Here is a 21,960-nt window from a genome sequence, read left to right on the forward strand (position 1 = left end):
TCAAGTACACCCTTGTTCCCAAAGTTATTCCTCACACTTAGCTTCATATGAAAATCACGAGCCACCTTCCTACAGATGATCTACTCTAGTATCAAACACAATTTCTTTTTCGTTGCTCTGAACCCTTTTCTCCTTCTGATTAGGCATCGAGCGATTGCCTGCTCATTCAAAACCTCTCTTGGAACTTTCTGACTTTGCTCTCGCTATTTTCTTAACTTTCAATTCGAGAGTTACTTTCCGCCATCTTCCCTGATGTTATCTACCAGATAAGCAACATTGTGGAGGACCGTTCTTCCGAGGTTACCCCTTGTCCTTTCTGAAGTACGATGAAGATCCAAAAGAAAGGATGACGACTTCATCATAATGATTTGGAACAGAGGAATGAAGACATCAATGAAAAGGGACCACCTTCGAGAAGAGCAACCAAGAACGAGAACATTCGTTAGAATTTCGTTACCAAACTTTCCCCCTTACTCCACCTCTTAAATCTCGGGACGAGATTTCTTGTAGTGGAGGAGATTTGTAACACCCCGAGAATATTGCTACAGTGATCTACTTCTAATGGTGGCCATGTCATCATGATTACTATGCAACTTGCCACTTGTCCAAAAATCAGAGCGATTTTCAAAATTTAAATTAAAGTTAAATATTTACTTCTTCAAACAGTAAAACTAAAATGTTCACATTATTCTATAAATTCCCCTGATTATTGTCGTGTTGAACCAACCTCTTTTGAATTCCCAAAATGGCCCTGGAAATTATTAATGGCCTAGCAGGAATTAATTTGCCCTTTTCAATTTCAAAAGGTGGTCAGACAACTCCTTTTGCCCCCAAACTTTTTGTGCCATCTCAAGATATTGTGCTAGAATTATGTGCCAAGTTTAGTTCAAAGCAAAAATCATTTGGTGTCCCAACTTAATGCAAAGAGGTTTGGCAAATGTCAAACAGTAAAAGAAAAGGCTTAAAAGGGAAAAAGGAATCTGCGACTGCTGCACTGGGCCCTAGTGGCCACAGTGCAGCCCAGCCCACCACGCCTCCTCCCTCCTCCCCTGTTCACCAGGTTGTGGTGGCCGGCTGCAGTGCGTCCACGGACATGGATGACCGGCCATCCGCCCCCCCCCCCCCCCCCCCCCCACCCGAGCCCCCTCGTCGAACCCTAGCTTGCTATTCCCCTCTCCCTCGCGACTCTCTCTCTCAGTTTCTTCTCCACTCGAGCACCTCCAATCGCCGCCGCCGTCGTCCACCGCGGTGACCGTCTCCCTTGTCCCTTTCCGATGCATCCCGGAGTTTCACTTCCACCGGCTACTTCCTCTACGCTGCAGAACGCGAGCCGGGACCCACCTCTTCGTCGGGATCGAGTACTTCCCCGCGTTCGGACACCACCGCCGTGCCTCGGATCTCCTCCCTTGGCACTTCCCCGACCTCCTGAGCTCGTCAACGAGGACCACTGTGAGATTGTTGTCTAATTCCCCTTTGTTCCCGTCTACTTTATTGTTGTTTGGCTCCGCTACTGTCACGCCCGCGCTCGCGTGAGCACGCGGTCACCTCACGCAGCCCTGGGTTCCCTGGCTTCGCCTTGCCCCCGCGTTGCGCCACGACCATGCCCACCAGCGCGCCGGCCCACGCGTCGGCTGGTCGCCGCGCCCCTGCCCCACCTAGTGCTGCTACCTCCTGCGCCCCTGCGACTTGCCTCACGCATGCCCGTAAGCGCCGCCCTTGCTCTTGTTGTTGCTACGTGCTGCTGCTTTTCCTTGTGCTGCTACTGCTGCGTTGTTGCTCCTGCCGCTACTCTGCTCCTTGCATTGCTGGTGCTTTGCTCACTGCTGCTGCTGCCTAGCTTCAACGCTGCTACTGCGCTGCTATGCCGCCGCTTGTGGCTGTCCATGGACAAGGCCATGGCTGAGTGTGCGTGCTGTGTGTGTGTGGTGTATGCGTGCAGTGTGTGTGTGTGTGTGGGGTGTATGCGTACAGTGTGTGTTGGGTGTGTGGCCGGCCCTGTTAGTTCAAGCTAATTAGCTAGGATTAGTTTAGGACTAATTTTAGTTTAGGTTTGTGGACTAATTAGGAACTAGTTTAATCTATGCTAAGTAGCCTCATGTGTTCAGTTAGACTAGTTATTAAATTAGTTAGTCTAATAGAAAATGACATATGTGGGTCACCCCTTTTCTGTTTTGACTAGTCAAATTGACTTGGTCAACCCGAATTAAAATAAAACCAATTTTTTAGAAAACGATTAAAACTTTGAAAATTCTTATAAATTAAACCGTAACTCCGATGAAAATGTTTTCTACATGAAAGTTGCTCAGAACGACAAGACGAATCCGGATACGTGGTCCGTTCATCTGTCACATGCCCCTAGCATGCTGAACATGGAACCGTCCCCTCTCTTTTCATCTGTCCGGAAAATGCCAGACGCCGGAAAAACCCCTCTGGATGTTTCCCTCTCCGTCTGCAACGTCTAGCACTGCGTTAGTTCAGCCCAAGCACCGCGTATTACCATGTTATGCTTTATGATGCTTTGTTTGCTTTATATTTATTGTTTCTTCCCCCTCTTCTTTCCGGTAGACCCCGAGACCCATGATGCCCCTGTGATCGACTATGTCGACGACACTTCTTCCTTTTCAGCAGAGCTTCTAGGCAAGCCCCCCCTTTGATCATTCCGATATCGCCCATTCTATTCTCTTATGCTTACATTAGATTTTGCTACTGTAATTGATTGCTCCTATTCTGATGCATAGCATGTTTTTGCTACCTGCTTTCATACCTTACCTGCTTATTCTAAACTGCTTAGTATAGGCTGGTTAGAGATCCATCAGTGACCCCCATCTTGTCCAAGTTGCCCCGCTTTATGTTCGATGACTCGATCAACGTGATCAACGTCCATGCCCCGACACCGCACATCACCCCCCTTAGTTGTACGACTCTGTAGAGTTACTATCGACTGTCGAGGGTGGTACCTCGACAACACTTCTGATGTTAACCTTGTAGTGTAGCTATTTGGTCGTGGTCATCGAGGGTGATTCCTCCTTAACCACTCCCGACACGACTCTGTCGTGCAACCCCTCAAGTGTGAACCTCGAGGGTGGTTCCTCTTACATTCACCTTGATGATTACATCGAGTGGAATTCACCGAGGGTGATTCCTCGGGTTTTCCCCTTGATGTTTGGACACACGGTACTTGGACTTTACAACTGTTACTTGGAAAGGTGGGTCGACCCTGAGGGGTACCCGCGAGTGATGTGGATACGGGTTGACCTAGAGGGTACCCGAGAGTTGAATACGAGGCATGGCCGGGCACTCTTAGCCCTTGCCGCAAGTCCTCGAGACTGGGCGACGGGGTCACATCTTTCGTGAGTCTCTGCTCGTGACCGCATGACCAACACACTAACGGTTTGGATATTTGATCCGAGGGGCCTCTGGCCTGATAGCACTAACCATCACGTGGACATAGTATGGGCGTTCTGCGTCGTATGCATTAGCCTAAGCTTAATAGGCGTCATACGACTGAGCGGCGCATATCGGGTTGGACTTGTAAGCACCTGCCTTTTTAAGGAGGTAGTTAGGTCTACTCACCGGCCGCCCACGCAACATGCAGGAGTTCCCGGGCCGATGGCCCAAGACCCCTGGGGGCATAGGTTTAGTCCGGCGTGCCGACCTCTCTATTAAGCCTAGGTCGGGTTGCAGCGTAGCGTTTGGCCGAGGTCGGACATGACCCAGGAAAGTGTGTCCGGCCGAAGTTAATCGAGCGTGGTGGGTAAGTTGGTGCACCCCTGCATGGAAGAAAACATCTATCGATAGCCTATCCTACTAGAACAGACACTCGGAGTTGTATCCCGATCAATACAACTAGAACTGGATACTTGAGGTGATAACTGGATAGTATGGCTCTGGGATTGCTTTCTCGTAGGGAGTCGAGAAAGGATCTTTGGCCGAGGTTGATAACACTACTACTACTTTACTTTATGCTATTCTGTACTCTTCTGAATGCTGCAAGATGCTTGGAGCTGCTTGAAGATGCTAGTCTTCGATAGGCTAGGCTTTCCCCTTCTCTTCTGGCATTCTGTAGTTCAGTCCACAGATACTACCCATTTCATTGACACTGATGCATATGTAGTGCAGATCCTTGCTTGCGAGTACTTTGAATGAGTACTCACGGTTGCTTTGCTTCCTCTTTTCCCGGTTTTCCTTTCTTCTAGAATGTCGCAACTAGATGGTAGAGCCGAGGAACCAGACGCCACCGTCGACGACGACTACTACTACCACGAGGGTACTCTACTATGTGGACGCCGCCGACGACCAAAAGTAGTTAGGAGGCTCCCATGCAGGAGGCCTTGCCTTTTCGATCGATGTTGCTTTTGGGCTAGCCTTCTTAAGGCAAACTTGTCTAACTTATGTCTGTACTCAGATATTGTTGGTTTCGCTGACTCTTTGTATTCAAGCTTATGTATTCGAGCCCTCGAGGCCCCTGACTTGTAATATAAAGCTTGTATTGTTTTAATTTGTCTCTAGAGTTGTGTTGTGATATCTTCCCATGAGTCCCTGATCTTGATAGTACACCTTTGCATGTATGATTAGTGTACGATTGAATCGGGGGCATCACATCATCGTCATCATCATCACCAACAACTCTCCCATCTCGAGGAGGGAAATCTCCATCAACATCTTCAACAACACCATCTCATCTCAAACCCAGTTCATCTTTTGTCTTCAATCTTGTTACTGGAACTATAGATTGGTGCCTGCGGGTGACTAGTAGTGTTGATTACATCTTGTAGTTGATTACTATATGGTTTATTTGGTGGAAGATTGTATTTTCAGATCCATTATGCTATTTAATACCCCTATGATCTTGAGCATGTTTATCACTTGTGAGTAGTTACTTTTGTTCTTGAGGTCACGGGAGAAATCATGTTGCAAGTAATCATGTGAACTTGATATGTGTTTGATATTTTGATAGTGTGTATGTTGTGATTCCCTTAGTGGTGTCATGTGAACGTCGACTACATGACACTTCACCATATTTGGGCCTAAGGGAATGCATTGTGGAGTAGCTATTAGATGATGGGTTGCGAGAGTGACAGAAACTTAAACCCTAGTTTATGCGTTATTCCGTAAGGGACCGATTAGATCCAAAAATTTAATGTCATGGTTAGGATTTATTCTTAATACTTTTCTCGTAGTTGCGGATGCTTGCGAGGGGGTTAATCATAAGTAGGAGGTTTGTTCAAGTAATAACATCACCTAAGCACCGGTCCACCCACATATCAAATTATCAAAGTAGCGAACACGAATTGAATCAACATGGTGAAAGTGACTAGATGAAATTCCCGTGTACCCTCAAGAACGCTTTGCTTATTATAAGAGACCGTTTTGGCCTGTCATTTGCCTCAAAAGGATTGGGCTACCTTGCTGCACTTTTGTTACTATTATCATTACTTGCTCGTTACAAAATATCTTGCTATCAAACTACTCTGTAACTTATAATTTCAGCACTTGCAGACATTACCTTGCTGAAAAGTACTTGTCATTTCCTTCTGCTCCTCGTTGGGTTCGACACTCTTACTTATCGAAAAGAGCTACAATTGATCCCTTATACTTGTGGGTGATCAACCTCCAACTCTATTTTACATATGGCGGGGTATGTTGCTTTTTGCGAGATGCGCCTCGAATGCGAGGCACACTTCGGGCTGTGGCATAGGTATTTCTGTGTAATGCCCTACTCCCCTGTTGAGAAGTTATATGAGGTCGGAGCAGCTGAAGTTTGTCGAATTGAGGGGACCGAATACCAGCCACGCACACCTCGGGAAGACAATGTTGTCTGGCCGACTGTGTGGTTTTACATAGACGACGTTCCCCTCGAGGAGCCAGTTCGGCCTGGACTCCCCTCGTTCTCTATGGAGCCCCAGAAGAGGCATTACAGTTGGAGGCCACAGGGCCCAGCCTTAGAGGAGAGTGCTGAGGTAACTAGGCTGGCAACTCAAGTGAAGCGTTTGACAAGCACTGGCCTCATCATAATTGACGTAATGCCACAGTGATAAACCAAATAGTCCAACAACTTTGGCAGCGTCCTCATATGTTGTGTGAGTTCGACGGGATTGACAACTCCTCGCAAACCATTCAGGAGAGTTTCTACGACCAAGCAGCCTTTGGAGCAGCGCTGCCGACATCTATCAAGGGACGACAGAGGACTTTGCCCAGCGACAAATCCGTGATGGACTGTCCTATTACAATCACACTGACATAGTATGTGTTTTGTGAACTCCTCGTCCACCCAGGCTATTTTAATATCTAATCCGCTATTTATCGGATCCTGAACAAAGATGGAGGCATTGGCTTGAGGGCATAAGCAACCCGACACCTGAGCCAGAGTTGCACTGTCGGGCAGAGGACCCCCTCTTTAACGAGGACAAAGATCTAGCCCTTATTTATGAAGGCAGAAAGTTTTTCCTGGAGAGCCTTCATGGCTCAAGGGTGGCCATTACCCCTGACGCACCAGGGATGCAGCTTCATCGATAGCGTCCCCTTGCTCTAATCGAAAGCGAGTTGCTCGTCTTCCAGCCCCTAGCCGTCTGACTTCCCATCCAAAGGGGTGGCGTTCAAAACGTCCACACAGAGAAACGACTCCACAAGAGATGCCCCCACGGGAGGCGCAATAAGCGCAAGCCGAGGTCACCAGGGCGGGCGAAAGTGCCCCCTCAATTTCCAGGTAATTCTTTGGTTGCTGCTTGTGTAAAGGTACTCAGACCTTAACTTCTTCGATCATTCATAGGCAGCCCTCGCCTTCCTCCGTGGCAACAAGTGTGAGGACTGAGGTAACAACGGCTTTGCGCGGGGAGATGGAAGCACGCACTTCTATGGGGATTACCCCCGAGGTCCCTGAGCCCGAGGACTCGGCGACCAGCCTAGCTACTCTGTCCGAGATCTAATGTGCCACGAATTATCATCGGCGAAAAGCCTCTCTAAGGAATTCGGCTTTCTCGGATCAGGAGTTCAATGCCCTTAGCGCGGTGGACACATACCTCGGGGTGACCCGAGGTGCCTTTGATCAGCCGCGGGAATGTCTTGTCACGAGGTTTATGGGTAAGGATTCACCCGAATTCATGTTGCTTTAGGGTTTAGCGTATTTCCTTATTTGTTTTGAAGACAAATAAGACTACCAATTACGGTAGTAGCCCCCAAGGCTTGGTATGGGCGACTGGGACCGTAGCAAGGCTTGAATACTAACCAGTGCTTGCCTCCTTTGACAGGAGGCTTGGTTGAAGAATGATCAACTGACCGAGGTGCTTACCCAAACAAAGGGGAAGCTAGATGCTGCCTTGGCCGAGGTGGAGCAGGTGAAGAAATTCGCTAGAGAGGCGCACGGTAAATGCTATTTCTGGCATTTGTTAATGCCATGGGGAAAATGAGATAGCTCGATGCCACAATCCCTTATAGCAGCGGAACCCCTAGGTCATCTTGAAAGAGACCTTAAGCAGACCCGCGGGGATTTGATGTATGCGGAGTCGTAGTGCCAAGCAAACCAACATGTGGTTACCCAAAAAGTGGATGGTGTCAATATGCTAAGGGTTGCAAGCGCTCGACAGGCTCATAAAATTCAAAGCTTAAAGGCTCAACTATTGTCGCTGAATCAAAGAATCATCGAATTGATGACTTGATTTTTGGTAAGTCGTGATTTTTGAAGAATCTATTTAGAATGTAATTTAGCCAAGGTGATTAGCAGGCTAACTTTTGTCCCTTTGGTAGCTTCTCTCTGGTTTACCTCCTGATGCCCAAGGTCCAGGGTCTAAAGACATGGCGTTCATCTATCCTGGTGCATGAGAGTGCACGAAAATCTATGAAGGACATTTTCTAGGATTTATGGATCGAAGTGGTGTAGGTGCCCGAAGACATGGTCGTCCTAGCTGAACAGCAGAAAAGAGCTCAGCGCCGGATCCAGGCTTGGAAAGTGTCCGCTTGTCTGGAAGGTGCGAGGGAGGCATGGCCATGGTGAAGACCCATTATACAGGTCTGAAGACAATGGAATTAGCCGAGGCACGACCCATGGGGCCAGATGGGGAGGAGATACCCACTAGCCTTGTGTACGAGAGTGTTATGTCTGTTGCTCGGTTTTCGGAGAAGGATTGCGCTCTGGACACCTTAATAGATGGACTAGACATCGTGTAATAATTTTGTATGACTTTATGTATAAAAGTACTTTAGGTCAATATTCAAACCCGCCTCCGAACTTTGTCAGGCAGCCATCGACTTCCATCTCCTCGGTTGATGGCCGAGGAGTGTCCCATACTACTTGTTGGGGATATTACTATTAAGTATAAACCGGCCATGAGGGGCCGGGTTATGTCCAGAAGAAGTTAGTCATGTTTGAAGCCCATGAATACAAGAGGTATGACGCTTTACAAAGGAGATCTAACATGAAGTCCCAGGGCCCAAAGGCGGATTAGAGCCCGTAGGCGTAAACCACCATATGACATGTAACTTATTCTGTAAGGCAAGGAAAGGTAGAAACCGACCCGGGCACATTTATGAGCCGGCCTCGGGATTCTGTAAACCGCCGAGCGTCAACCTGTGTATATGAAGGGACGACCCGGCGGCGGTTTAGGGAAAAAATACAATAACTCGAGAGTCAGGCAAAGCGGATTCGCTCCCTGGTCATCAAAACCCTAGCAATTCCATCATAACTGGACGTAGGGTTTTACCTTCATCGTAAGGGGCCGAACCAGTATAATTCCTCGTGTCCCTTGTCCGCTTTAACCCCTTCAAGCTAAATTGCCGCGATGGCTCCACGACTAAGTCCTTTCACGAGGACATCTGCCGTGACAAAACCACGATAGTTGGCGCCCACCGTGGGGCTATCGCACGATGGTTTCGAGTTCTTGAAGGGAAGCTTTGAAGGACTCAAGGGATACGCTGTGGGCCGGATGACCAAGAGTCGTCGCGGCAAGCTCTACATCGACGACGCAGGCTGGGACCCCGAGGCCGGCTCGATCGAGTACGGGTACCAGGTCCCCTTTGGTGGAATACACGTCTTCATTGGCAAGATTGGTGAACTGGGCCCTGAGCCGGACATCTGCACCGACATCATCGAGACGGCTCAGCGTGCAAGACCTGCCCGTGGTCAGCCTGCCGTGAAGCATGCCTTCATGGGAGTCATCCACGGAGCGGAATCTGAGGATAGATCGGTATCTGGTGGCGAAACCGTCGCCTACTCTGAGGACGAGTCGTCAACCGGAGAGACCGAGTCGCTGTATCAGCTGTATGATGGCCGGATTAGTGGTGGTTCCGATGGCGACAGTATTCCGGACCTCCTTGAACTGCCGAGCCGATTTGCGATCTTTATGGCCGGTACACAATCGGTGCAACATTCTTCTACCGCCGCAGCGGTGATTTCTGGTCCAGTAGCGGCAACACCAGCTGGGGTAGGGGGTTCTGCACCACCGCCGGCTCAGGCTTTGTCCGATTTGTTCGACACTTTGGCAACGTTGCTAGCAGCAGATGTTGATGCGGCAAACTAGGATCAGCACAACGCGGAAATTGCAAAGGTGAAAGATCAGATAGCTCAAGCTAAGGTAGATCTGGCAGCGGAGAACACCAGGATGGCCGCTGAGAGGGCCGGATTAGAGGCACAGGCCTATCGGCTTATGCTGGATCAGAGTGCGTCAGATGATGTCATGAGGAGAAGGTACCGGTCTCACCTGCCGCCCGTTTACGAGGGAAGGAACCTCTTTAACACGCCATGAGCAGGCACCAGCAACCAGCCAGTGGTAAACCGGGTGGAGGCACCTGGAACAGGGGCGCCGGTTCAGCCACGCGCGATGGATCTGCCCCCTCAGCCTCATCAGAATAATGTCCCATCACAACACGTCTCAATTCCTCCGGGTCATTACTCTAACCCATTGGATAACATCGTTGCCGCCGCTTCACGATTGGCAGCTCTCCCGCTCGATGGCGAGTCTCCAGTAGCAGTTGAAACACGATGGGCTAGGGAGCTCCTTTAGACAACTTTGACTCAGCAGCAGGCTTATTCACATAGTCGCGAGAGGATTCATTCCACCCCCCGTCCAAGTCGGAGCTACAGCAGGCATATTGATGAACCGTCCGTATCAAGCAGTGCGCGAAACTATAACCCGCCACGAGGTCATAATCCGGCGGGCGGCGGTGCTAATGCCCAAGATGTGGTGGATCACGGTAGAGCACGTCAAGAAGACGAGTTAGAAGCGCAGTACACAGCCCGTCAGCTTACTCTGGTTCATCCAACTACTTCAGTGGAACCAGGTGTGGTTTTCAGTTCTTTGGGGGTTCCGTGTCTTACCCCGGCCATACGCAATGTGCGGCTGCCCAAGGACTTCAAGGGTCATCGTAAGGTGCCCAATTACACTGTCGATTTACCCCCTGAGTCATGGGTTGAGAGCTACAAGATGGCGATGGAGATGCTAGACGTGGATGATGCGGCATGTGCTAAGTACTTCACCATGATGCTGGAAGGGACAACTCATACTTGGTTAAAAAGTTTACCAGCTAACTCCATTGAATCATGGGCCGAGTTAAAAAACCGGTTTATCCAGAATTTCAAAGCTACGTGCAAACAACCCATGTCAATTGTGGACTTAGCCGCTTGTGTTCAAGAGGAGGGGGAGTCTACAACCCATTGGGTGAAGCGAGTCTCAGCTATTCTGCATTCATCAGACCGCATCAATGCTGACACGGCCGTCTTAACATTGGAAGGCAATTGCCGGTTTATGCCCTTGAAGTTGAAGTTAGGAAGGCTCAAGCGTCACTGCAATGACATGGCCACGCTTATGGCAGCTCTGGTTAAGTATGCCGATTCAGACAGTACCAAGGACCCTGAGTCTGAGGATGAAAAGACGGGGAAGGGAAAGAAGAACAGCAGTGCCAAGGGGCAGCAGCATAACCCGACGGGTCATGGGAACAATGGTAAGCGCAAGGCGGATAACAACTTGGATTTTGTGGCTAACACCAACACCCAGGATAATGGTCAGCGCCGTAAGGGTAAACCGCCCCAGTGGGGTAGAGGTTCAGGTCCCAATCTTGAACGCCTGTTAAATGAACCTTGCCCAAAGCACGGGTCACGAGAGAGGCCAGCTACGCACCTTTGGAAGGATTGTTTTATCATGCGGGAGTTTAAAAATTCAAGTTCTTTCCAGTATGGCCAGGGACCTCCCGGCGGTTCAGGAGGCGGTTCTCATGGGCCGGGTTATGGCGGAGGAAGCTCCGGTTCAGGATTTCAAGGCAATCAAACCGGACATGGCAATCAAGGCAATCAGCGTAACCAAGGCGGTTATAATCATTAGGGAGGTCAGTTGTAACACCCACAATGCGGCTATATCTCCCACGTGTCGGGGCACGAATTAGAGGCATAGCTGCATGGTAGGTTTGTCACAAGAGGGGTAATCTTCACACAATCCCATGTACTAAAAAAGAAAGGGATAAAGAGTTGGCTTACAATCGCCACTTCACACAAATACAAGTTAAACATACATCATCCAGATTACAATCAAGGTCCGACTACGGAACCAAAATAAAAGAAGAAACCCCCAAATGCTAGATCCCCGATCGTCCCAACTGGTCTCCACTACTGATCAACAGGAAACGAAACAACACAACGAACAAGATCTTCATCGAGCTCCCACTTGAGCTAGGTTGCGTCACCTGTACTGGTATCATCGGCACCTGCAACTGTTTGGAAGTATCTGTGAGTCACGGGGACTCAGCAATCTCACACCCGCGAGATCAAGACTATTTAAGCTTAAGGGTAGGAAAGGGGTAGTGAGGTGGAGCTGCAGCAAAGCACAAAGCATATATGGTGGCTAACTTACACAAAAGAGAGCGAGAAGAGAAGCAAAGCATGGTCGAGAAGCTAAAAGTGATCAAGAAGTGATCCTGAAGCTACTTACGTTCAAGCATAACACGAGACCATGTTCTCTTCCCGGACTCCGCCAAAAAGAGACCATCACGACACACATGGTTGATTCATTTTAATTAAGTTAGGTGTCAAGTTCTCTACAACCGGATATTAAAAAATTCACATTTGCCACATAACCGTGGGCACAACTTTCGAAAGTTCAAAACCCTGTAGGGGTGTCCCAACTTAGCCCATCACAAGCTCCCACAGTCAACGAAGGATATTCCTTCTCCCAGGAAGACCCGATCAGACTCGGAATCCCGGTTACAAGACATTTCAACAATGGTAAAACAAGACCAGCAAAGCCACCCGATGTGCCGACAATCCTGATAGGAGTCGCACGTATCTCGTTCTCGGGGCAACACCAGATGAGACTAGCTACGATTAAAACCAAACCTCTAGTTTCCCCGAGGTGGCCCCGCAGGCAGCTCGGTTCGGACCAACACTTAGAGAAGCACTGGCTGGGGGGGGGGGGGTTAATAGAAAGATGACCCTTGGGATTGCGACTCCCAAGGGAAAAGTAGGTGGTGGTGAGGCAAAAGGTAAAACCAAGGTTGGGCCTTGCTGGAGGAGTTTTATTCAAAGCGAACTGTCAACGGGTTCCCATAACACCCAACCGCGTAAGGAACGCAAAATCAAGGAACATAACACGGTATGCCGGAAACTAGGGCGGCAAGAGTGGAACAAAACACCAGGCATAAGGCCGAGCCTTCCACCCTTTACCAAGTATATAGATGCATTAAAGTAAATAAGATATAATAATGATATCCCAACAAAAACCATGTTCCAACATGGAACAAACTTCATCTTGACCTGCAACTAGCAACGCTATAAGAGGGGCTGAGCAAAAGCGGTAACATAGCCAAACAACGGTTTGCTAGGAAAGGGGGGTTAGAGGCTTGACATGGCAATATGGGAGGCATGATATAGCAAGTGGTAGGTATCGCGGCATAACAATAGAGCGATCCACTAGCAAGCAAAGATAGAAGTGATTTCGAGGGTATGGTCATCTTGCCTGAGATCCCGCAAGGAAGAAGAGTGAGTCCATGAAGAAGACAAATGGACGTAGTCGAACGAATCCTCACAAACGCGACGTTATCAGAACTAACCCGAAGAAGCAACACCGGAAAGAAGCAAACAACATGGTAAACAACCATCACATAAACATGGCATGATATGCAAGACATGATATGCAATGCATGTGCGTGCTCCGGAAGGAAAAGGAAGAACAAGGCATCAACTTGGCAAACCAAGTGTGCCGCTGGAAAGATGAGATGATTTCGATCAAAATCGATATAAAGATCACCGGAAACGGATGCACGGTTTGCAAATGGCAAGCAAAACAAGAATGTCACGATTCTGTGATTAACAACACGATGCCATTTAGAATGCAACAAGGAACTAAGCTACTGCACTCCAACATAGCAACAAAGCATATGGCAGTGATGTACTCAAGATTCTTGAAAAAACATGAACACTGAGCTATGGCTAAATCACACAAGAGCAAGTTCAAACAAGCATGGAAAAAGTGCAAAAGATATCAGCATAACATGTCAAAAACAACATCAGGAAGCCATGTTTAGAGCTAGCAAACAACATGCTACAGGAACATACCATAGCAAACAAAAGCATGGCATGATTATACTAAATGCATAGAACAAAAAGGCACATAAGATATGATGGCACTCATATAAACATAGCAAGTTTTATTAACAGTTTCAAACTTAGCAGAAAACTAAGCATGTCATAAACAGAATTATGAAGGCATCTTTGCAAGCTCAATTCACTCACCACAAGACATTGCATGACAAGATAAGCATACATCAGCAAGAAGACCTGTTCATGAAGCTAACCATGACAAGAGCAAGTTCATAGCATGCAAGTATCAATAGCAACAACCATGGAAAATTGATTAACATGTAAACAATCTGCCAGGAACATTTTATAACAAAAGTAGAGCAAGATTAAGACATGCTGGGGCACTCCATAATTGCAAACAGGGACATGGATGGATAGAGCATAAGCATATGTCAAAAACATCCTTACTGAAGCAACTCAAAACAAGCATGGATCTCACTGTAGCATCATGTTTACATGGCATAAAATAACAGCAGAACAAGGACTTAGCAAAATCCTAAGTCCCTGAAATCTGCAATATCACGAAGGCTGCTTTGCATGCTTGTGCTAGTCACCACATAGATCACAAAAATACATGGCAAGCACTCCTATAAAGATGACATGGCATAGTTCAAAACACATGTAGAGCTCATGCTCATATGTTGCACACAACAAATATGGCAAAAATGACAAATCACCCTAAACTGATAAGTAGCAGCAGTAGACATTTTATAGCACTCTTGCATCAATTATTAGGGCATCAAGATGAACTCAAACAAGCATGCCACAATGGAATGAAATGAAGAGCATCTCACAATGAATATTATTTTATATCGTATGCATGATTTGGAGCACCGAGCATAGAGATATGACCCTCACAAAATGCCTATATGATGCTGGAATTAAAGGACTTCGTCATTTCAGGAAAAAGGTGGCCGATAGATAGCTATCAGGCGCACGGGGCGAAGGATAGGCTGGAGCTCACCATGGGCTCGGCCCAAGTGAAGAGGAGGCGTGGCAGGCCGGCTTGGACCGGTGCGGTGGGCCTTGGGGCGAATCGGCCCTCGCGAGGCTCACGCAAGAGACGATCGTCTCCCTCAATCCCGATCGGGACCGGGGAGACTGGTTCGGCGGCGACCGAGAGGAACTCCGGCGAGGGAGGTTCACCGACGAGCAGGGCGGGCGGATCCGGGTGTGGCGCCCCCGGATCCGTCGACGGCTGGGCCGGGCGTTGACGAGGGAGTCCGGGCGGCGACGAGGGAGTTCGGCAACCGCGGTAGCTTTCATGGCGACGACAGCGAGCGGTTGCCGGCGAGGCGGCGGGTGGCGCAGGCAATGGGGAAGAGCACGCTGGAGGCGCATGGCGGCGGGGAAGCGCAGGTGGGCGGCGGCGCGGTTGGGATCGCACGGGCCCGCGATGGGCTCGGCGGGCCACGCGGTGGAGGAGGGCGGCGGCGACACATGGCGGCACGCGAGTGGAGGAGGGAGGCGGCGGTGCTGAGGTGGCGGCGCCTGGTTGGCCAGGAGCGGCGGCGAAGACGATGTGGCGGCTTTGGATTGGCTGGAGCGACGTGGCAGCAGTGGTGGACATGTCCGGCGCGGCGCAGACGCGTCCGGATGCTCGGAGGAGGAGTGGATCTAGGTTTAGACCGCGAATTTTCGGGGGGGGGGGACACATATTTATAGCTAGGAGGAGGTAGGAGTGTCCAAATGGAGTGTAGTTTTCGCCCACACGATCGTGATCCGATGACGGAGGACATGGAAGTGGTTTAGATGGGTTATTGGGCCGTTTTGGAGGGGTGTTGGGCTGCAACACACAAGAGGCCTTTGTGATTACCCGGTTAACCGTTGGAGCATCAAACGGCCTCCAAATGGAACGAAATTTGACAGACGGACTACCGGTAGTGTACCAAGGCCACTTGGCAAATCTCGGTCCATTCCGAGAACGTTTAACACCCGCTCACGAAAAGAGACAAGAGGGGTGTGCCGGTGCAAGTAGGAGTGTCAGATTGCGAAACAGACAACGGGGAAAATGCTCGGATGCATGAGACGAACACGAATGCAAATGCGATGCACATGATGACATGATATGAAATGCATGACATGAACAAAATGAAAAATGCAAAACGAAAACAAAACCCAACCATGAAGGGAAAATCATATCGCATCTCCGGAAAAGGAAAGAGTCAGAGTTACAAATATGGAAAGTTGTATCCGGGGCGTTACAACACTCCACCACTACGAGAGGATCTCGTCCCGAGATCTAGGATGGCACCGGAGGGAAAACGGAAGAGGAAGAGAAGAGGTAAAACAAAGTTGCTTCTTTGACAAACGAGTGAAACCAGAGAACCTTGAGATGTTAAACAATTTTGATAAAAGAATACAACGGAGATGAACAAGGTTGAAAACGCTTCGTTAGAAAAAACGAGGGAGAACAAATTCGAACAACACTCCGGTTGAAAAGAGATCTAAGACTTGATAAGATGAAAAGAAACTTGAGCAGAGGGCGCAACACTCCGGGGTAAATGTATGAGTATGAAAAGAACACGATCCTCATACTTCGAGATGATGAGTGAAGAGAGCAACATCACAATGCCTCCAGAATAGAGAATAGGAGATAGCTCATTGGAATGAAAGGATGGAGAAGAAAATGCCAACTTCTGCCACAAAAGAGCTTGGAGAGCACCCTTCCAATAAGCTTATAACGGAGTTGTTGGAAAACCAACAAAGAAACGAATAAACTTGTAGTGGGCTTATGGAAAACTTCTCAAAATTGAGGCGAAATTCTGCCACTACGGAAACAAAAGATTGGATTGATATCAACAAGAAGACGAGAAGCTTATTTCACCGGGAAGATAATGAAGAACTTGGGTCATTTAAAGCACCATAAATAGCAACACTCTTTAGGGTTTAGGGAAAGCTTTAGGTGAAACATAACCCAAGATAACTCCAATGAAGAGATTGGTGGGTTTAAATATCTCATTCTTAACAACTTGCAAATCATGAAACACGAAGGGAAATTGTCAATAATGACATAACACCACCTGAAAAGATAAGGTAGAAGGAATTGCACTTCAGAATGCAAGATGAAGAATACTTGAGCTCCTCTGAAAAGAATCTTGATGAGCACTTTGAGAAGGAATTAAATCCTTGTTGAACCATCATGTAGAACCTCCATGAAGAACTCCGGTAATAAAAGGATGATAGAAATAAAGAGAAGTTGAAAACACAAGGTGAATCCTTGCAATGATTTAGATGAATCTTCGTGATGATATAATGCGGAAAACTTGGAACTCAGGATAAGAAAAGATGAAGCACCTCGAACCAAGAAATTGATATCACGAACAATCTCTGGAAATAAGAAACTAGATCACTTGGATGAAACAATAATAAGAATTACGTTATGCGTATCCTTCATCAATTAAATTGATGGCAAGCAACGGATTAGACATACTACTCATTCTCATTGAATGGATTAAGATAGATATGGTGCAAACTTGGGAAGGTCCTCAACGAATAAATTGATGTGATAAGTATGAAGAGAAATCTTGATGGAACCACCGGTAGAATTGAAAATGAAAGTATCAAAGGCACAATTCACTGGGAAGAATTGGAAAATGAATGAAGATACTTGTTGGGATTTAGATACATGAGAACAAAGAGATCATGAACTGATTAGAGAATATTTGAACGATGCACCGATAAGATTTGGAGAACGAGAGCTGAAGGCTGGAATGAATAATTCTGAGATGATGGGCTCCGGAGAATCAAACTGAAAAGACTCCTGAATTGCTCCGGATGGGTGAAAAGCATTCTCACAATCGAAAACAATTATGAGAGGTTGGCATCAAGCTTGAACTACACATCTTTGGAAGAACGGGTAAGATTGCAGCGGAACTCTTCTCTGGTCTTCAAAAGCAGAGAATGACGATGGAAAACACCACCATGAATTGTTGAGGCACTCCGGAATGAAAAATAGAAAGGTTGAGCCAACGATGAAAAGAATTTGAAAGATCTTGGAGAAAAACATTTGACTGATGATAACTCATTGTTACGTCAAACTTGGAGAAGAATTTGAGAGTAACTTTGGGAAAATTAGAAGAGTCGGGTAAGATCCTGGGAAAAGACCTGTGGGTTAGGGCCCACTCAAGAATACACTGTTGAATGATTTCTTAGAAAGAGGTAATGCATCGGTTGATTTGAACGTCTTGAGCGAGGTAACAACCTCGAAATAGCTTGGAAGGAATAAGAATGAAAATTTGAATCTTCTGGGATATCTTTAGCACTCCCGAACAAATGAATGGCGAGAAGTGGATGAATAAGAGGTGCACCAGCATGGGGAAGCATTTGAAACAAGGAAAGGAATGATCAACATCGATCCACCGGAGAGGAAAATAGAACAAATAATAATAAACTTGAAGCTCTGTTAGTATCTTCCTGAGAATCATCGGATAAGAACACTGAAAGAAAGGAATGAAGAGACTTCACATCCATAAGATGGATACTTGATTAAGAAATCTGAGACCTTGAAGAAAAAGGGTGGGAGGGCGAGAAAAACAAAGACAACTTGGGACGGATAAAACAAATACCGTTGGAAAAACTGAGAGGTTGCGAATGTTGAAATGATCGGATCCACTTGAAGAGAAAGACATCGGTTGAAAAGGATTGACATGACAGTCTCGATTATCATGAAGGATTAGTATTCACATAGAAATATGAGAATACCGCTTAGGAAAGGTATGTAATCCACATTTGACATTGAAGCAACTCGAATACCACAACTCAAAACAAAACAAAGATTGGCTTGCAAGATAAGCCGGAACAAACATATGATAGATCCCATATCGTATCATGTGTCTATTGAAAATATTATTCTAGGAGCTACTTAAATTCCCACCTATAAACTCCCGAAACTTTCTAGTTATGCAATCAGGTGTTGGGGATACATGGGAAGCATAATATCTCACCCAAACTACCAATTCCTACATCCAGCTGTATCCATCCTTCAACACATAACCAAGAAACCTTCGGAAATCATGTACCTCAACCTTTGAAAAGCATCCATTATACGAGTTATGGAAATACTCCCGAAATCCCGCCCCGGTACTGGGTGGCGTCGAGGTTATCTCACCAACAACTGCATAAAAGAGATTTTTGATGTCGGCGAACTCACGTATTCCAGAACTGCAACGATAAAATTGTGACGACAACACCTCGGAGCTCAACTCCCCGGGACACTGCCACAACCCCTAAATGTCAGGAGGCACCAAGAACAATGTTCTCGTCACAAGACTATCGGAACGATTCCAAGATACACGCGTGATCCTAAAAAAATGTGAAATTGAGGAGAGGGAAGTCAAAACTTCTACGTCAGGAGGCCTCACCAGAGCGACGAAGGGACTAAGGAGTAAAAACAATCCTACTCTCCGATATATACAATCCTAAGACTCAAAACATTTTGTTCTAGACTCAACAACATCAGCGATTCGATCAAGCAGGGGGCTCCTAAGTCGGGGATGGCTCTGTTTACCAACTTGTAACACCCACAATGCGGCTATATCTCCCACGTGTCAGGGCACGAGTTAGAGGCATAGCCGCATGGTAGCTTCGTCGCAAGAGGGGTAATCTTCACACAATCCCATGTACTAAAAAAGAAAGGGATAAAGAGTTGGCTTACAATCGCCACTTCACACAAATACAAGTTAAACATACATCATCCAGATTACAATCAAGGTCCGACTACGGAACCAAAATAAAAGAAGAAAACCCCAAATGCTAGATCCCCGATCGTCCCAACTGGTCTCCACTACTGATCTACAGGAAACGAAACAACACAACGAACAAGATCTTCATTGAGCTCCCACTTGAGCTGGGTTGCCTCACCTGTACTGGTATTATCGGCACCTGCAACTGTTTGGAAGTATCTGTGAGTCACGGGAACTCAGCAATCTCACACCCGTGAGATCAAGACTATTTATGCTTAAGGGTAGGAAAGGGGCAGTGAGGTGGAGCTGCAGCAAAGCACTAAGCATATATGGTGGCTAACTTACGCAAAAGAGAGCGAGAAGAGAAGCAAAGCACGGTCGAGAAGCTAAAAGTGATTAAGAAGTGATCCTGAATCTACCTACGTTCAAGAATAACACGAGACCGTGTTCTCTTCCCGGACTCCGCCAAAAAGAGACCATCACGGCTACACACGCGGTTGATTCAGTTTAATTAAGTTAAGTGTCAAGTTCTCTACAACCGGATATTAACAAATTCCCATCTGCCACATAACCGCGGGCACGGCTTTCGAAAGTTCAAAACCGTGCAGGGGTGTCCCAACTTAGCCCATCACAAGCTCTCACGGTCAATGAAGGATATTTCTTCTCCCAGGAAGACCCGATCAGGCTCGGAATCCCGGTTACAAGACACGTCGACAATGGTAAAACAAGACCAGCAAAGCCACCCGATGTGCCGACAATTCTGATAGGAGTCGCCCGTATCTCATTCTCAGGGCAACACCGGATGAGACTAGCTACGAGTAAAACCAAACCTCAAGTTTACCCGAGGTGGGCCAGCAGGTAGCTTGGTTCGGACCAACACTTAGAGAAGCACTGGCCCCGGGGGGGGTTAAAATAAAGATGACCCTCGGGAGCACGACTCCCAAGGGAAAAGTAGGTGGTGGTGAGACAAAAGGTAAAACCAAGGTTGGGCCTTGCTGGAGGAGTTTTATTCAAAGCGAACTGTCAAGGGGTTCCCATAACAGCCAACCGCGTAAAGAACGCAAAATCAAGGAACATAACATTAGTATGACAGAAACTAGGGCAAGAGTGGAACAAAACACCAGGCATAAGGCCGAGCCTTCCACCCTTTACCAAGTATATAGATGCATTAAAGTAAATAAGATATAATAATGATATCCCAACAAAAACCATGTTCCAACATGGAACAAACTTCATCTTCACCTGCAACTAGCAATGCTATAAGAGGGGCTGAGAAAAAGCGGTAACATAGACAAACAACGGTTTGCTAGGAAAGGGGGGTTAGAGACTTGACATGGAAATATGGGAGGCATGATATAGCAAGTGGTAGGTATCGCGGCATAGCAAGAGAGCGATCAACTAGCAAGCAAAGATAGAAGTGATTTCGATGGTATGGTCATCTTGCCTGAGATCCCGCAAGGAAGAATAATGAGCCCATGAAGAAGACAAACGAACGTAGTCGAACGAATCCTCACAAACACAACGTTATCGGAACTAACCTGAAGAAGCAACACGGGAAAGAAGCAAACAACATGGTAAATAACCATCACATAAACATGGCATGATATGCAAGACATGATATGCAATGCATGTGCGTGCTCCGGAAGGAAAAGGAAGAACAAGGCATTAACTTGGCAAACCAAGTATGCCGCTAGAAAGTTGAGATGATTTCGGTCAAAATCGATATAAAGATCACCGGAAACGGATGCGTGGTTTGCAAATGGTAAGCAAAACAAGAATGACACGATTCTGTGATTAACAACACGATGCCATCTAGAATGCAACCAGAAACTAAGCTACTGCACTCCAACATAGCAACAAAGCATATTGCAGTGATGTACTAAAGATGCTTGACAAAACATGAACACTGAGCTACGGCTAAATCACACAAGAGCATGTTCAAACAAGCATGGCAAAAGTGCAAAAGATATCAGCATAACATGTCAAAAACAACATCAGGAAGCCATGTTTAGAGCTAGCAAACAACATGCTACAGGAACATATCATAGCAAAAAAAACATGGCATGATTATACTAAATGCATAGAACAAAAGTCCCTTACAGATATTCTGATAATGAGTCAAAAAGGCACAGAAGATATGATGGCACTCATATAAACATAGCAAGTTTTATTAACAGTTTCAGACTTAGCAGAAACCTAAGCATGGCATAAACAGAATTATGAAGGCATCTTTGCGAGCTCAATTCACTCACCACAAGACATTTCATGACAAGATAAGCATATCATCAGCAAGAATACATGTTCGTGAAGCTAACCATGGCAAGGGCAAGTTCATAGCATGCAAGGATCAATAGCAACAACCATGGAAAAATTGATTAACATGTAAACAATCTGCCAGGAACATTTTATAACAAAACTAGAGCAATATTAAGACATGCTAGGGCACTCCATAATTGCAAACAGGGATATGGATAGATAGAGCATAACCATATGTCCAAAACATCCTTACTGAAGCAACTCAAAACAAGCATGAATCTCACTGTAGCATCATGTTTACATGGCATAAAATAACAGCAGAACAAGGACTTAGCAAAATCCTAAGTCCCTGAAATCAGCAATATCATGAAGGCTGCTTTGCATGCTTGTTCTAGTCACCACATAGATCACAAAAATACATGGCAAGCACCCCTGTAAAGATGGCATGGCCCAGTTCAAAAC

The 21,960-nt window shown here is 46.8% G+C and overlaps 1 long non-coding RNA gene across 1 annotated transcript; it reads left to right on the top strand.

Moving 5' to 3' along the window:
* Nucleotides 1-732: 732 nt before the first annotated feature.
* LOC125555900 (uncharacterized) lies at nucleotides 733-4,862 on the top strand. Its single transcript, XR_007304943.2, has 2 exons — nucleotides 733-1,449; nucleotides 4,197-4,862. It is a non-coding gene; the product is annotated as an uncharacterized LOC125555900 (long non-coding RNA).
* The last annotated feature ends 17,098 nt before the right edge of the window (nucleotides 4,863-21,960 follow it).

Source organism: Triticum urartu, chromosome 5A, assembly GCF_056163025.1.
Source record: "Triticum urartu cultivar PI428250 chromosome 5A, HENAU_Tu73, whole genome shotgun sequence".
NCBI lineage: Eukaryota > Viridiplantae > Streptophyta > Magnoliopsida > Poales > Poaceae > Triticum > Triticum urartu.